The sequence below is a fragment of the Ursus americanus genome, chromosome 26 (assembly GCF_024610735.1).
Source record: "Ursus americanus isolate L20-20 chromosome 26, mUrsAme1.1.p, whole genome shotgun sequence".
Classification (NCBI taxonomy): Eukaryota; Metazoa; Chordata; class Mammalia; order Carnivora; family Ursidae; genus Ursus; species Ursus americanus.
This window is the reverse complement of record NC_142152.1, coordinates 4,975,990-4,994,067: the sequence shown is the minus strand read 5'-3', so window position 1 is coordinate 4,994,067 and position 18,078 is coordinate 4,975,990. Positions and strand designations below refer to the sequence as shown.

Genomic DNA, 18,078 nt, shown 5'->3' with positions numbered 1-18,078 from the left:
ACACTTTCTTTCTCAAGTTTTTTACTTCTTTCTGCATCTTTTCCATTATTTTCCTTCCTTTTATCAATGCCTCTTACGTCAATGCCCCTATTAGTATGTGCACAAGTTTGAAAATTTTTTTATTCAGTTGGAGTATTTGTTTCCTGAAACTTCTGGAGATGATGGTGGATTAGGAGGATCCTAAGCTCACCTCATCCCACGGATACAACTAGGTAACACCCACATCAGTGTAAATAACCCAGAAAACAACCTTCAGACTCTCCACAGATAAATATAGCCACGAGGTCACAAGAACGAGGGTAGGAAGGGTGGAGACGTGGTTGGGAACCAAACTGACTGGGAGACTGTCTGCAGGAGGAAGTGATGCTGCAGGCACAGAGAGGGAGAGGAGCAGACACCTCACCAGGCACGGGGGACCTGCACTGGGAAGAGGAATCCTCATAACGTATGGCTTTGAAAACCAGAGGGTCTTAACATCTCGAGTTCTTACAATCAGTGGGGATTGAAAACTGGAACTTTAAAAAACAGTGGGCTTGGCTCTGGGAGAGCCAGAGAGTGATAGAAAGTGAGTCCCTGACTGAAAAGAGACAGTAAGAAAAGAGCCCCACTGAGACACAGATTAGATACTACACTTGATCTTAGCCAAAAGGCTGAGAAGCAATTGAGACACAGATTAGAAAGAGCAGTTTAAAAAACACCTGGGGAAGATTCATTTGTGAATCTCAGAATGTATGCTGGAGAGACAGGGATTTTTAAGAGACTTCTCCAAGAGCAAAAGAGCTGGAGGGTGCCATTTCCCTCCTCCTAGCCTAGATATACAGACACCTGGGGGAACCACTGGGAACTCTCTCCACCTAGCTTGTTAACAGAGCTCTTTCCTGTGGACCTGCCCCTCCCACAAACCCTCAGCAGGAGTCCATTCAAAGCAACAAGTGTGGCAGTGTGCAAGTAGCCCCAACAGAGGCCAGCACCACTCCAAAGTGACTCCTGCCCCAGGGAGAGGGGAAGACAACCACACACAACAATCGGACTGCAGCCCCAGCAGTAGTCAGAGGCCAGACATGGGGTCTGACTGCAGGTCCCACGTACCAACAAAAGCTTCCGAGGCGACAACAAAGAGAAAGCACCCCGCAGTTCAGTGATACTGCATCTCTGACAAATGCCTGGTCTGACTCCACTCAAGCCCAAGGCAGCCCCAGACTGGCCCATTAACAACACAAGGACCAAACCTTGCCTGCAACAGGCAAGGGGAGTCACTGCAGATGACTGGACTGAAGGCAGTGTGGCTCACCACAATAGTAGGGCATAAGCAACACACATAAGAAACACCTGAAGTGCCAGGTTCTGGTGAACAGGGGACACTGCACTGCAGGGCACTACAGGAATCTTCATCTTAAGGCCACTACTGTCAGGAGCAGGAGATGTAGCCAGTTTACCTAACACATAGAAACAGAGAGTTAGACAAAATGAGGAGACAGGAATATGTCCCAAATAAAGAATAGGACAAAACACAACAAGAAAGCTAAATGAAATGGGATAAGTAATATGCCTGCTAGAGAATTAAAGTAATGGCCATAAAGATATTCACTGGACTTCAAAAAAGAGTAGAGGACCTCAGTGAGAACATCAACAAAGAGAAAACATGAAAAAGAATCAGAGATGAACTCAATAACTAAAATCAAAAATACATTAGAGGGAATAAACAGTACACTAAAGGGAAGAAGAATGGATTGGCAACCTGAAGGACAGAGTAATGAAAAACAATCAAGCTGAACAGAGGGAAGAAAAAAGAAAAAGAAAAAATAAGAATAGATTAAGGACACTCAATAACACCATCAAGTGCAGTAACTTTCAAATTACAGGGATTCCAGAAGAAGATAGAGAAAACAGTGCAGAGAATGTATTTTGAGGAAATAATAGTGGAAAACTTTCTGAATCTGGGGAAGGAAACAGAAATCCAGATCCAGGAGGCACAGAGAACCCCCAACAAAATCAACCCAAGGAGGTCCACACCAAGACACATAGTAATTAAAATGGCAAAGTATAGTGATAGAGAATTTTAAATCAGCAAGAGAAAAGAAAACACTTAAATGCAAGGGAACTCCATAAGGCTGTGAGCTGATATTTTTTAGCAAAAAAAATTGCAGGTGAGAAGGGAGTGGCATGATATAGTCAAAGTGCTGAAAGAAAAAACCCTGCAACCAAGCATACTCTATCCAGCAAGGCTATCATTCAGAAGAGAAGGAGAGATAGACAAACAAGAATTAAAGGAATTCATCACCACCAAACCAGCCTTTCAAGAATGTTAAAGGGCACTCTTTGGAAAGGAAAGACCATTAGCAGGAGTAAGAACAGTAGGAAGCATAAAAGCAGTAAAATTAAGTATATCTATAAAAATCAGTCAAAGGGGGGGTGCCTGGGTGGCTCAGTCATTAAGCCTACCTCAAGAAACAAGAAAAATCTCAAACAACCTAACCTTTCATCTAAAGGATCTAGAAAAAGGAAAACAAAACCCAAAAACAGTAGAAGGAAGGAAATTAAAGGATTAAAGCAGAAATAAACAAAATAGAAATTAAAAAAATAGAACAGATCAATGAAACCAGAAGCTGGTTCTTTGAAAAGAGAAAAAAATTGATAAATTTTTAGCCAGACTCATCATAAAAAGACTCGAATAAGATCGGAAATGAAAGAAAAATAACAACCAACACAATAGAAATACAATGTTCATCTAAACTCTTTCTGTAACACCACAGAAATACAAACATATAAGGGAACGTTATAAAAAATTACATGCCAACAAACTGGGCAATGTAGAAAACATGTCTTAATTTCTAAACACATATAACTTCCCAAAACAGAATCAGGAAGAAATAGAAAATTTGAACAGACCAATTACCAGCAACAAAACTAAATCAGTATTCAAAAATCTCCCAACAAACAAAAGTCCAGGACCAGATGGCTTCACTGGTGAATTTTACCAAACATTTAAAGAAGAGTTAATACATACTTCTCTCAAACTATGTCAAAAAATAGAAGAGGAAGGAAAGCTTCCAAATTCACCCTACGAGGCCAGCATTACCCTATACCAAAACCAGATAAAGACACTACAAAAAAAGAGAGCTATAGGCCAATATCTCTGATGAACATAGATGCAAAAATCCTCAGCAAATATAAGTAAATTGAATCCAAAAATATATTAAAAAAACCATTCACTACGAGCAAGTGGGATTTATTCCCGAGACGCAAGGGTGGTTCAATTATTCATGAATCAGTCAACATGATACTTCACATCAATAAAAGAAAAGATAAAAACCATATAATCATTTCAATAGATTCAGAAAAAACATTTGACAAAGGGCAATATCCATTCATGATAAAAACCCTCAACAAAGTAGGTTTAGAGGGAACATACCTCAACATAACAAAGACCATATATGAAAAACCCACAGCTAACATCATACTCGGTGAAAACTGAGAGCTTTTCCCCCTAAGATCAGGAAGAAGACAAGAATGTCTACTTCCCCTACTTTTATTCAACACAGTACTAGAAGTCCTAGCCACAGGCATCAGACAAGAAAAAGAAGTGAAAGGCATCCAAACTGGTGAGAAAGAAGTAAAACACTATTTGCAGATGACATGATACTATATACAAAAAACCCTAACGACTCCACCAAAAAAACCATTAGAACAGATAAATGAATTAAGGTCTCATGATATAAAATCCATATATAGAAATCCACTGCATTTTTATACAATAATAAAGTAGGAGAAAGAGAAATTCATAAAACAATCTCATTTACAATTGCTCAAAAATAATAAAAACCTAGGAATAAACTCAACCAAAGAGGTGAAAGACCTGGACTCTGAAAACTATAAAAGAACACCAATGGGGGTGCCTGGGTGGCTCAGCTGGTTGGGTATCTGCCTTCAGCTCAGGTCATGATCTCAAGGTCCTGGGACCGACCCCGCATTGGGCTCCCAGCCCAGCAGGGGAGTCTGCTTCTCCCTTTCTCTCTACCCCTACTCATGCTCTCTCTCGCTCACTCTCTCTCTCAAATAAATAAAATTAAAAAAAAAAAAACAACAACACCAATGAAAGAAGTTAAATATGACACAAAGAAACAGAGATTCCATAGTCATGGAATGGAAGAACAAATACTGTTAAAATATCCATACTACCGAAAGCAGTCTACAGATGTAATGATATCCCAATCAAAATCAAAACTAGTGTTAATCATAATCACAGATTTTAAGATACACTACAAAGCAGTAGTAATCAAAACAGTATGATATTGGCACAAAAACTGACACGCACATAGATCAATGAAACAGAACAGAATGCCCAGAAATAAAATCACAATCATACTGTCAATTAATCTACAACAAAAGAGGTGAGAATATGCAATGGGAAAAAGACAGTCTTTTCAACAAATGGATGTTGGGAAAATTGGACAGCTATATGCAAAAGAATGAAACTGGACCACTTTCTTAAACCATACACAAAAATAAACTCAGAATGGACTAAAGATGTAAATGTGAGACCTGAAACCACAGAAATCCCAGCAGAGAGCAAAGGTAGCAATTTCTCTGACATTGGTGGTAGTGAACATTTTTCTATGTAGGTCTCCTAAGGCAAGGGAAACAAAAGCAAAAATAAACTACTGGGACTACATAAAAATAAAACGCTTCTGCACAGCAAAGGAAACAACAAAGCAAAAAGACAACCTACTGAATGGGAGAAGATATTTGCAAATGATTTATCCAATAAGGGGTATCTAAAATATATAAAGAACTTATACAACTCGACACCAAAAAATCAAATAATCCAAATAAAAAATGAGCAGAAGACATGAACAGACATTTCTCCAAAGAAGACATACAGAGGAGATGGCCAAGAGATACATGAAAAGATGTGCCAGGGAAATGCAAACAATAAGATATTACCTCATACCTGTCAGGGTGGCTAAAATCAAAAACAGAAGAAACAAGTGTTGAAGAGGATGTAGAGAAAAAGGAACCCTTGTACACTATTGGTGGGAAGGCAAACTGGTGCAGCCACTGTGGAAAACAGGATGGAGGTACCTCAAAAAATTTAAAATACAATTACCATAAGATCCATTAATTCCACTACTGGATATTTACCCAAAGAATAGGAAAACGCTATTTTGAAAAGATATATATGTGCATCTATGTTTATCATTTTTTTTTTACAGTGGTCAAGTTATGGAAGCAATGCAAGTGTCCATTGATAGAAGAATGGATAAAGATCTCTCTCTCTCTCTCTCTCTCTCTCTCTCTCTCACACACACACACACACACACACACACACACACAGAGGAATATTACTCAGCCATAAAAAGAATGAAATCTTGCCATTTGCAACAACATGGATGGATCTAGGGGATATAATGTTAGTGAAATATGACAGAGAAAAACAAATACCATATGACTTCATTCACATGTGGAATGTAAGAAACAAAACAAAGGAACAAATAAAAAAAGAGACAAATAAAAATAAAAAAAAAAAAGAAAGAAAAAATACTCTTAAATACAGAGAACAAACTAATGGTTACCAGAGGGGCAGTGAGTGGGGAATGGGTGAAAGAGATGAAGGGGATTAAGAGTACACTCAGCGTGCTGAGTACCGGGATAATGTACAGAATTGGTGAATCATTATGTTGTACACCAGAAACTAATATAACACTGTACATTAATTAAACTGTTATTAAAAAAATAAGAGTTTTCCTCTGTTTTGTGTTTCCTTTTTGGGAAAGAATTTTTATCAGTGGAAATATGTTGGTTCATATTTTCTGTATTACTCTTAAGGTAGCTTTGTATAGCATCTAATTTATTTCTATTCCTGAGCACTTTATGCAGAGTTCTTAGTTGGAAGACTGTCTGCTTCTGCGGATTAGTAAAAGCAGCTGTTTTAATGGATGATGTTATGGTGGTCGTAGGGGTGGTGGTGGGTGGGTGGGTATTGCTCCTGTGTGTCTTATTTCTCTTTGATTTCTCCAGGACACTTATTTTCTCCTTACTTTCTTCTTTCCTTTCCCTGCAATGGCTCCAAGGGGCACCATCCTTTCTCTGTCTCCTTTCCCAGGAGCAATGTTTCTCTGATGCTGCTAGTGGTCCCTCTCTTTCACACACATTCCCTATAGCTAGTGCTATGAATTCCTAAGTCCAGGCCTGTGTCTGTATTTTCCCAGTTATGTGGGGGATGTTTTCTTTCTGAGGGTCATTGTGCTTGTGCTTCATTGTAAACCCCCGATCTCCTTTCCTCTGTCTTCAACGTCCCTTAAGCCTCTCCTTGCCCCACTTTTCAGACTCAGAGGCTTAAAGCAGCAATAGGAACCGTTGTAATTTGTTCTTTACATAAAAACAATTTAAAATTCATGGTATTATCTATGTTGTAGTAATACTGAAGGTGGGGTTTATATATGGGCTGTGTGTGTGCCTGTACGTGTGTGGCCCTGTTTGGTCTTACGGCTTTTCGGGAGGATGTGTAGAGAGATTTACATTTGGACAGTTGCCATCATCTTCCAGACCCAAAAGCTCATCTCATTTAATTCTTATAATAATCTTAAAAGATAGCTATAATTACTGCAGTTTTACAAATAAATAAGCTAAGTCTTAGTGAAACTAAATAACTTGTCCAAAGGCACATAGCTAAATAATACAAGAAGCAGGATTCCTACAAACTTTGACTCCAATGTTCATCTAAGCTCTTCCTACTATACAATACAACCTTCTCAAGAAAGAAAAATCCTTTTTTAGCCTTCTCCCCGAGAAATACAGGCTGTTAAGCTGTGTTGGTAATTTGAAAACAAGTAATTTGGGAGATTTTATATTGACAGTCTATTACAAGACTTACAAACCAGAGCCAACCACGGCTCCCCATAAAAACCAGAGAAGGAAAAAGGCAGAGTGAAAAACAGTTAAACACGTTTATAGCAAACATCTGCACTTCTAACTCTTTTCCTCTCTTTAGCCTAATAAATCTAAACATGTATTCTACTGATAGATGTTTTGGGAGTTTTACCCAAGCTTTAAATGCTACCAGTATGCTATCAAATACTGTATCATCTTTCTGGCTCAGACCTCTGTCTTGTCCAAATATTCAACTGCCAACTAAACGTCTCCCAGTAGACAGATCAAAATTACCAGAATCATAAGTAGCCACGGAACACACTAGATTCCTGGAAAACAAAATGGAACACAAGCCTGTTACTTGATTCGTATTCCCCTTCATAGCAAACAGTGGGCTGACAGTATTCAACCAGTCACCCAACACAGAACTCTGGGGGTCATCCATGAGCCTCCTCCTCAAATGCTTCTTATAACCAGACATTAATCACTATTGTATCTCCTAAATCACCTTCAAATTCACCCCATATTCATTGGGTCCACAGTCTAAGTTCACACTCTTATCATTTCTGTTTTATTTTAGGAACTTCCTATCTAAATGTAGTATCCCTAGCTTCAACTCTCACCAAAAGCCTGCTCACACACATATGTATGTGTAAGTACACACGTTCATGTACACACATACACAAATTCCCCTAACTTACTCTCTTCTTTTTAGAGAACGACTCGATCCTTCTTTTACAGAGTTCCCAGAGAACCTTTCTAAAATACCACAAATCATGTTATTCTAATACTTAAATTCTTTAATGGCTCCTCACTACTTACTAAATGAACTCTGAGCTTCTTAGAATTATAAGCTCATGATCTTTCTTTGACTACCTCTTCACATAACTGATGCTATGTTAATATTTATTCACCTAAATATCTGAAGGTCTACCATGAATCAGGCTTTGGGGTAGGCTCTTGATGATATATAAGATAATGCTGATGGTGCCTGTGCTATCCCCGTCAACTAGAACAGTTCCCTGAATGTGAGTTGTGCTTCTGTATCCTGCATGTGCTGTTCCTTCTCCCTGGATGCTCTTCCCATTTTTCTTCATTTAGCTAACTTTCATTCTTCTCTCCTTCAGGAATCCTTTGGTGACCTCTCCTTCTCTGTGATTTTTTTTTTTTTTAAGATTTTATTTATTTATTTGACAGAGATAGAGACAGCCGGCGAGAGAGGGAACACAAGCAGGGGGAGTGGGAGAGGAAGAAGCAGGCTCATAGCGGAGGAGCCTGATGTGGGGCTCAATCCCATAACGCCGGGATCACACCCTGAGCCGAAGGCAGATGCTTAACGACTGCGCCACCCAGGCGCCCCCTTCTCCGTGATTTCACTGAGTTAACTCTGCACATCTATCAGTGTTTATGTTACTGTATTCCAACTGCTTAGCCTTCCTCACTTCCATGGGATCCCTGGATGTAGGTACTATGTCCTTGGATGCCTCCAAAACCTAAAAGGTAAGAGCACCTATGATAAAGTAGGATTTCAAAAAAGTATGCTGAATGTGGCTGAATAAAACATATTCCTTCAGCTTATCCTATCACCTGGCAAATCTGGTCGATGGAGCACTTTTATTAGTGCTCCAAACTGGGCGGCCTTCCTCAGTTCGAGTGGTACTTGCCACCTATTTAGTTGGTCTATGCTGTGGTCTGTCAGCCATTAACGTTCTATTTTCTGATAATTATGTGAGTCAGAGGAAAGAGTTTGACTATTTTCCCAGAGTAAAAGAACAGGTTATTTTTTGGGGGGTGGACATTCTGTTGAAGAATGACACACATACAGAAAGGTGTGCTAATCTTATGCATACAGCTCAAAGGCTTTTTACAAGTTAACGACATCCAGATTAAGAAAGAAAACATTATCGGGGCGCCTGGGTGGCTCAGTCGTTAGCTCAGTCGTTAAGCGTCTGCCTTCGGCTCAGGTCATGATCCCAGGGTCCTGGGATTGAGCCCACTGTCAGGCTCCCTGCTCAGCGGGAAGCCTGCTTCTCCCTCTCCCACTCCCCCTGCTAGTGTTGCCTCTCTCACTGTGTCTCTTTCTGTCCAATAAATAAATAAAATCTTAAAGGGAAAAAAAAAAAAGAAAGGAAACTTTATCAACATTTCAGAAGCCCCCCTCATCCCTCTCCTTTCCAGGTGCTACCCCTCACCAAGGGTAAACATAATTCCTACCTCTAGCATCACAGATTATTTTTGCTTTCTAGTACCTTATATAATAGAATCATGTAGTATGTACTCTTCTATTTAGTTTCTTTGGCTCAGCATTATGTTACTGAGAGTCAGCCACAAAGTGGGATTATCTGCGTGGTTCGAGTACTTGCCAGGTGATAGCAAGTGAGCATTACATAGCTATCAGCTATGTTCTTGGGCTAGCTTCTTCTACTATTAAAATAATTCCAAATAGCATAGAGATGTCAGTCAAAAAAAATCCCCAATTATATGCTTTAAAAGATATTAAATCATCAAATCAGTAATGGATCGCCATAGGGGGCAAGCTCTAATATTAGGAAACTACCCTAAATAGGCCTTTAGCATATAAATGAAGCACTGTTTTGGACCAGAGAGGACTATTCCTGCCTCTCTAATATGGACATACTTTTCACCCTGCCTGAGGCTCAGAATACCCCATGCCAGGGTGCCCTCATGGCTGGAAACCCTCCTAATCCAGCTTGTGCTTTGACATCCCACAATAAGCCACGATCCCTTGTGGCTAACCTCCCTGCCCCCACTGGCCTCCACTATCCATGCTAGGCTGCCTCTCATGCGGACATCTCTTCACTCAACTTGGGCTCTGACATCCCAAGCCCAGCTGTCCATATTGCACAGGAACAGGAAAACAGAGAAGGGCTAGTGTTCTGGTTCTTGGCTTGGGACAATCTCCCCATCAGGAGACATTTGGCAATGTTTTCTTTTGTTTGTTTGTTTTTTAAAAGATTTTATTTATTTATTTGTCAGAGAGGGAGACAGCATAAGCAGGAGGAGCTACAGGCAGAGAGAGAAGCAGGCTGCCTGCTGAGGAAGGAGCCCGATGAGGGACTGGATCCCAGGACCCTGGGATCATGACCTGAGCCGAAGGCAGACGCTTAACCAACTGAGCCACCCAGGTGTCCTGATATTTGGCAATCTTTGAAGATATTTTTGATTGTCACAACTTCGGGGTGGGACAGTGCTGCTGGCACCTAGGCCACAGATGTTGCTAAACATCTTACAATGCACAGAACTGCTTCCCTGACCTCACACCACCCTCCCAGCAACGATGAATTATCCACCCAAAATGTTGACAGCGCTGAGGCTGACAAACTCTGGGCTAGCAGCTATCTTTTAAAACCTAAAATATGGGTATCTTCTTATACAGCAATTCTAGAAACATGCTTTATAGAATAAACTCTTGTAAAAATGTCTGAAGATAAACATGTTTACCTCAACATTGTTATACTAGAAAACAGAAGAATAAAAACAAACCAAATGACCTAAATTTCTACCAACAGAGGATCAGACATATAAATGGTGCTTGGCAAAGTTTAATAAGCACGTTACTGGCCTTGCAGTAGTTTGCCAGGGCTGCCGTAAGAAAATACCACATTCTGGGTGGTTTCAACAAGAGAGACTTATTTTCCTTCAGTTCTAGAGGCTACAAGTCCAAGATTAAGGTGTTGCAGGTTTGCTTCCTCTGAGGCCTCTCTCCTTGGCTTGGAGATGGCCACCTTCTCCCTCCAGCTTCAACCGGTTGATTCTTTGTATTATGCATCCCTCGCGTCTTGTTCTGTGTCCACATTTCCTCATCTTATGACACCAGTCAAACTGGATTAGTGCCTTGCTAATGGCCTTGTTTTAACTTAATCATCTCTTTTAAAGGCCCTATCTCCATTCTGAGGTAGTGGTGATAAGGGCTCTACCCTATGATTCTGTGGGGAGGACAAAATTCAGCCCATAGCAGTCCTCAAAAATTTTTACTATATGATCCATTCAGGCCTTCTCATTACATTTTCATCCTTTTCTCACATTTTAATTCACAGAAGTCTTATTTTAGATGTTGTTAACAAAAGCTTTAAATCATTGGCCCTTTTGTTCTTAACTGTCCAAGTTTAATATTTGGGTGGTTCCAGGCAATGCAGAATTTTACGTGCTTAGGAAAAAGTTCTCTAGTTCCTTGGCTAGTTAAAAAATGTTTGATATAATCTGCATGGACATAGGAAAAACACCTATAACCAAAAATGAAGCCTATAACATAAAAACAGACTTTTGAATTTTTTATGTTAATTTTAGCTTAATGGAGATAATCAATTCAATATTGACTATAGCCACTCCATCAGATTATAATCAAAAGGATAGAAATGGGGGCGCCTGGGTGGCACAGCGGTTAGGCGTCTGCCTTCGGCTCAGGGCGTGATCCCGGCGTTGTGGGATCGAGCCCCACATCAGGCTCCTCCGCTATGAGCCTGCTTCTTCCTCTCCCACTCCCCCTGCTTGTGTTCCCTCTCTCGCTGGCTGTCTCTATCTCTGTCGAATAAATAAATAAAATCTTAAAAAAAAAAAAAAAGGATAGAAATGAACATAGCCGGAACTTTTAGAATCAGTAGAGTGTCATTCAAACCTATTTTCTCATCTCTTTCTACATAATACATGTTTCCCACAGTTTTATCCTTGGTTCTCTCAAACTTGGCCGATTATCAGAATCCCTTGAGGAATTAAATTTTAAAAATGGGTTTTTCAGATTCCTTGATACACACTTAAAATCATAGTCTTCTAGAGACAGGGTCCAGAAATATGTATTTTCTAAAAGTTCTCCAGGTTATTACTGTAAAGCAAAATGCTCGGAAGTGACCACTAGTTCACAACCAGCTTAAATTAGTAATTACTGGAAATATTTTGAGCACATTTTCATGCATACTTATTTCTAAATGATGCATCTGTATTACTCTTCTACATACATACATTAGAAAACATTCAAAAATAGAAAATTTGAAGGGATGAAATAGAAAGTAAATATAAATTCAAGTATTTTCATTATAATATCCCCAACAGAGTGTCTGCATACTCATTTTAGAGACCTTGGCTTAAATTATGAGGATCTTTGCATCTTCAATTGCAACACTGTTTTCTTCTGAGCTCTAGACCTATATATTCAATTGCCCACTGGATGATTCCATCTGGGTGTGCACTAGGCACCTTAAGCGCAATCAAAATAAACTGTTTAGCTTCCTTCTGCCACCCCAAGGCAAACTTGGGGGGGGGGGACACCTGTTCTTTCTCCATAATCCACCCAAGTTAAAAGCATTAGGGATGAGCTGGACACCGTCCCTTTTACTCATGTTGCATTGATAGTGTACCTTCTACTCCCTTACATTCTCCTCCAACCCTCCAATAGCCATTCAAAGTGTGTTGCCCTAGACCCGGTTTTTCCCTTGTAACACTGCAATAACTCCTTTGCTAGTCTCCCCGAGTACGACATCACATTTCTAGATTTCCATTTATCTTCCACACTGCTGCCAAACTCATAATTTAAAATGCAAATCTGCTCAAGCAATTTCCTCATTTTATACTTTCTAGTGTTTCATTCTCACAGGATAATTTTAAATTTCCAGTATGAAAAGGCCTAATCTAATCCTTGCCTATCTATACCCAGTTTCCTTCTACCCTTTTCTGCCTTATTCTCAGTGCTCCTACCAAACAGAACCTCCTGAGTCCTCTGCATGCAAGAGTCCTCCTTCAAGACTCTAGGCTTCGGGGCACCTGGGTGGCTCCGTCGGCTCTTGATTTCACCTCAGGTCATGATCTCAGGGTCCTGGGATGGAGCACTGCCTGAGCCCCGTGTTCCTACTCAGTAGGGAGTCTGCTTGAGGATTCTTTCTCTCTCTCCCTCCCCCTCTGCCCCACCCCCAGCCCTCAAGTGCCCACCCCCTCCAACACGTATGCTCTCTAAACAAATAAATCTTAAAAAAAAAACCAAAAAACGACTCCAGGCTTTTAGCCATGCCATTCCCTCTGCCAGTAACACCCTTTAAGATCCAACTCAAGTATTTCTCTGGAAAGCCTGAGATAGAGATGATCCCTCTCTTCTGTAACCTAACAGACACTAGATGAATATTTATAGAATGAAAATAATAACATGTGACCTGCTGAGTTAAAAAGTATTGAAAGAAAATAATTCACATTACAAAAAATAATAAATAATTCACATTTCAAAAGAGAAGCACAAAGTTTAGGAAGATGGCAAACAAATGTCAATCTGTCAACGCAGTTTCTCTTCAGGTGAATATGAACTATGATCATTCCAGAAAGTAAGCTCTAAACTGAGTCAAAATCGAAAGAAAAGCCAAAATCTTTTGTAAAAAGGAGGAACAGAAGAGAAAAAGGAGAAAAAGCCAAAATTCAGAATGTTAACAAGCATAAAAGCAAAAACTTGAAAATACGCAAAAAGAAGTTGAGGAAAACACTTGAGATTCCTAAGACTAAAATCACAAAAAACTTATTTGAGGAATATATTTAAAAATCATCAAACAGAGGCGCGCCTGGGTGGCTCGGTCCATTGAGTATCTGACTCTTGATTTCAGCTCAGGTCATGACCTCAGGGTTGTGGAATCAGCCCTGCATCAGGCTCCTCTCTCCCCCTCTCCCTCTGCCTCTCTCTCCCCCACTCTAAAAAAAGAAAGAAAGAAAGAGAAAGGAAGGAAGGAATCATCAAATAGAAGGAATGTAGCAATAAAAGTGGGCATGTATTTCTTACATAGGTTACAAAATAATCCAGGACATTAATTACTGTTGGCATATAATCTTCGCATTTGCTCAGATAGTACAAAAGGTCATAGATGGTATACAGGAGAAAGGGAACTAGTTAAGGACTCGGAAGGCTGGGCCTAATTCCAGTTTGATCTTTACCTTCTCTCTGCAACCACCTTGTAACATGAGGATATCCTACCTCATTGCAGGGTTATAATAGGGATTAATAAAATAATGTACACGAAGGTACTTCGTAAATTATAAAATCCTATTCCTACTTTTGGTGTTATTCTGATTTGCATAACATCTTTTTCTTTTTTTAAAAGATTTTATTTGAGAGAGAGAGAGCATGCTCACGAGAGAGTATTAGCAGGGTGAGTGGCAGACAGAGAAGCAGGCTCCCTGCTAAGGGGGCTCGATCCCAGAACTCTGGGATCATGACCTGAGCCAAAAGCAGACACTTAACCAACTGTGCCACCCAGGTGCCTGATTCACATAATATCTTTTTAAGTTTCTAAAACCACATGCAGTGGTTAAATCTGGCTATATCAAGACTAGCCTTCTAGAATCCTCAGCCATTTGAATCAACTAAACTGCCTTTTCCCCTACCATCTCTTCCAAAATGAAAACCTCACACTATGACAACTGGAGAAGCAGGCTCAGAAATCCAGAAACTAAATAGAAGATTAAAACCTACACATGAGATCACTGCAGACATACTCTGACGGGCAGGCTAATCCAGTACTTTGATTTACTTCCTGCTGATACCAGTAAAAGGGGAGGGGGTCCTTTGATATGAAAATAGAGATCCTCAAGAGTCTGTTCTTTATATGGAGGTGTAAGAAATAAGACAGAAAAAGAAAGGTGGTGATTAGGAAGCATGAGAAATTAAATGCAGCAGTTGGTTTGGTAGACTGCATGTAATGTAATATTCTGCAAAAAAGAGGCAGCAGCAAATAGTTTTGAGGTACTAGAGTCTAACAATCACTTCTACCCTACAGCCCATAAAAACAGCTACAGAAGACACCTTGATTGTACTCTGCGTGGCAAACAGCTACTTGATCCATGTTAGCTCACTAGATAATTACTGTTGTCCATTCCAACATTCCTACGCAGAAAGACAGGTAGGATATGAGAGTAATAGGTTGTGCGTAACAAGAAGAGACATAAAAAAGGCCACCAAGAATGGGAAGAGGAAATCAGTTTGCTCAATTGTAAGGACAGACTTCCACTTAATAGTCACGATGGAGTAATGCATATTAGATTTACTGCCCCACCGCAGACAACTAGAAAATCAGATAAAATATATGGAATGATGATTTTCAGATATTGCACAACAGGCAGAAGAGGACAGTGATCACTGGGAGAAGTGCCCAAGCTTAGTACCTAGAGCTTCCATACTATACAGCACAGGAAGAGGAAACCCAAACAGAGCCTAGCAGTCTTGCTCAGATGCCAAATGGCTCAGAGTTCAGGGAGGCCAAGGCAGCTAGAATCTGTGGGGCAAAATATCAGAAAAGAGAAGGCTATACAGAAAGACACTGCTGGAGATCTCTAGAGGAGTTCCTTTGAGGCTTTGGTCAAATACTTATCTATGCACACATGGGAGAAAACTATTGGAGGCCAGGGGAAAAGATCACTGGAAAGGAGAAGGTGTAACACTCTTCAGAGCTCATATAAGGCCAGGGAGTAGTTCAAGTTCCAGTAAGCAAGAGTAAAAAACACCTAATTCTCTGGGGCCTTAAGCAATGTCCTCAGAAAGATATTGCCTTAGTAGTGGGGATAAATTGTCCCAAAACTAAAGGCTGCTTTCACCACCCTAATAAAGCTCAAAAGAAAGCCTTGATAGGGCCAAAAAAATTTGAGGTAACTTAACTGTGTACTAGAACAAAGCCCAATAATATTAAAGGAATCCTACAAAACTCAGCACACAACAGAAAATGCACAGTATCTGACATGCAAAACAAAACGAAACAAAAAAAAAAACAAAAAAACCCCAAATGTTAAAAAAAAAACACAAAAATCTAACCCATAACCAGGAGAAAAGTCAATCAATAAGCAACAGATCCAGAAACAACATAGATGGTAAAATTAGCAGACTAAAGATGTTAAAACCATTATATTCTCTAGATTCAAGAAGGTAGAGGAAAACATGAACATGGTGAGGAAGGGCACAGAAGATATAAAAAAATACTTAAACTGCATTTCTACAGATGGAAAATACAACAGAAATGAAAAATATACCAAATGAGATCAACAGCAGATTAGACACTACAGATGAAAAAATCAGTGAATTTGAAGTTTAAAGCAAAGCAAACATATTCAAAAACATAATAGAAACCATTCAAAATGAAATACAGAGTAAAAAAAAAATGCTGAAAAGAAAATGCACAAAGCTGTGGGACAATATCAAGCAGGCTAATATGCAAGTATTAGGAATCCCAGAAAAGGGGTAGGGAAACAGAAAAAAAATTTTTTCAGAGAAATAATAGCCAAATATTTTCCAAATTTGATGAAAACTATAAGCCCATAGTTCCTAGAATCTCAAGAAATCCTACACAGAAGAAATATGAAGAAAGCCACACCAAGACACGTCATAATCAAACTGGCGGTGGAAAAGCAGCCAGAAAAAAAAAAAAAGATGACTTCTAGAAGAAAAAGTAACAGCAGTTTCTTATCAGAAGTTATACAAGTGAAAGACAATGGAGTGACATGTTTAAGTTCCGAAGGGAAAAAAAAATGTCAACCTAGGATTTTGCTATATCGAGTAAAAATATCTTTCAAAAATGAGGGAGAAATAAAGACTTTTAAAGACAAAAGCCAAGAGAATTTTTCATCAGTAGATGTACACTATGAGAAACAGTAAAGGTAGGTCTTCAAGAAGAATCTTCATAAAGGAATGAAAAACAGAAATGATAAATATGCGGTAAATATAAGATTTTTGTTTCTTAAAGAAATTTATTAAAATCGACCTCTTAGAGCAAAAATATTTTGGGGTTTATAACATGTAGAAGTAAAATGTATACCAACAGCAAAAGGTAATGAGGGGTAAATGGAAGTACACTCTATATGAAGTGACAACATAATTTCTGGAGTTAGGCTGTGACATGTTAAAGACGCACACTGAAAATCCTAGAGTAACCACTACAAAAATAAAAACAAAAAAGTATAATTGAATTTCAGCCTTTGGTTAGAATGTAAAAAGCTAAAAGAGCATTTATTTCTCCTACCCTTAAAACAAACAAAAGACACACATTTAATTTCCAAAATTGTAATTTTTCTCAAATCCTTCAGAGACCTGAAGTCACAGAGCAACTAACTAACACGATATCTAAGACAGGGAGGAACTAGATAGGAGTATTTGTTTACTGGGGGTAGATACCAGATGTCATAAGAGTGAGTATAAAGATTTCAGTTAAATTTTTAAATAAATTGCTAAAGGCAAGGTAGACCACAGTGAGAGTATAGAATCCCTGGGGCCTCAGACAGAGAGTAACTGCACCCTCCTGTACATTCTTCTTCAAAGATTTTACCAGGACCTGTAAGAAAGGCTGGGGTGAGAAACCTGGAAACAGTGCATGGTGCGGGCCTCGGGGGAGGGAACAGCAGCAGCTACGGTAAAAGTGTGAAGCCTTGCCTGGATCCTTCCTATCCTTGCCTGGATCCCACCCACGGAACAAAAGCCTTAAGATATTATTAGAAACGCAGAAAACACTGTTGCTTTTAGGGCACAGATGAAGACCCCACAGCAGCTGGGAAAAGCCACTAGAAAAAAAAAAAAACACCCTAGCCTTGGTGTAGGGGCAAGACACTGTCTTGGGTCTAGACAATGAGGGTTTTTTTTTTTTTTTTTTTAAAGATTTTATGTATTTATTTGAGAGAGAGAGAGACACACACACACACACACACACACACACACACACACACACACAGAGATAGCAAGAGAGAACATGAGTTTGGGGAGGAGAGGGAGAAGCAGGCTCCCTGTGGGGCTCGATGCTAGGACCCTGGGATCATGACCTGAGCCGAAGGCAGACTCTTAGCTGACTGAGCCACCCAGGTGCCCATAGACAATGAGGTTTCCTATCGCTGGTGTAGAGGCAGAATCACCGAGAAGGACCCGCTCTCAAGACTCAGAGACACTGTACCTAAGAATGAGGCTGAATCAGAACAACAGAGAATGTCCTGTCTCCACTCTCTGACCACCATCACCAACACAGCAAGCATTTAATCTACGGCTAAAGGAGGGTAACAGCATGGAGAGAAACCCTCTGGCAAACCAGTCCCCACCCTAAATACAAGGTAATGCCAGGCAAATTTGAAGCCCGTGGTGCACTTATGATAACAACTATAGTAACAAAATCCAAACCCAGCTCAACTCCCAAACAGACTGCCTGATCAACCTCCCATACTAAAGGCTGGCCAAAACATAAGGTTTCTAGGCTA

General features: G+C 39.8%; 1 protein-coding gene and 1 pseudogene across 4 annotated transcripts in view; both read right to left on the bottom strand.

Moving 5' to 3' along the window:
• Window positions 1-18,078, bottom strand: part of DDHD1 (DDHD domain containing 1) — an 86,877-nt gene that overhangs the window by 57,093 nt on the left and 11,706 nt on the right. The window lies entirely within an intron of this gene.
• LOC148107673 (U2 spliceosomal RNA) lies at window positions 528-662 on the bottom strand (annotated as a pseudogene).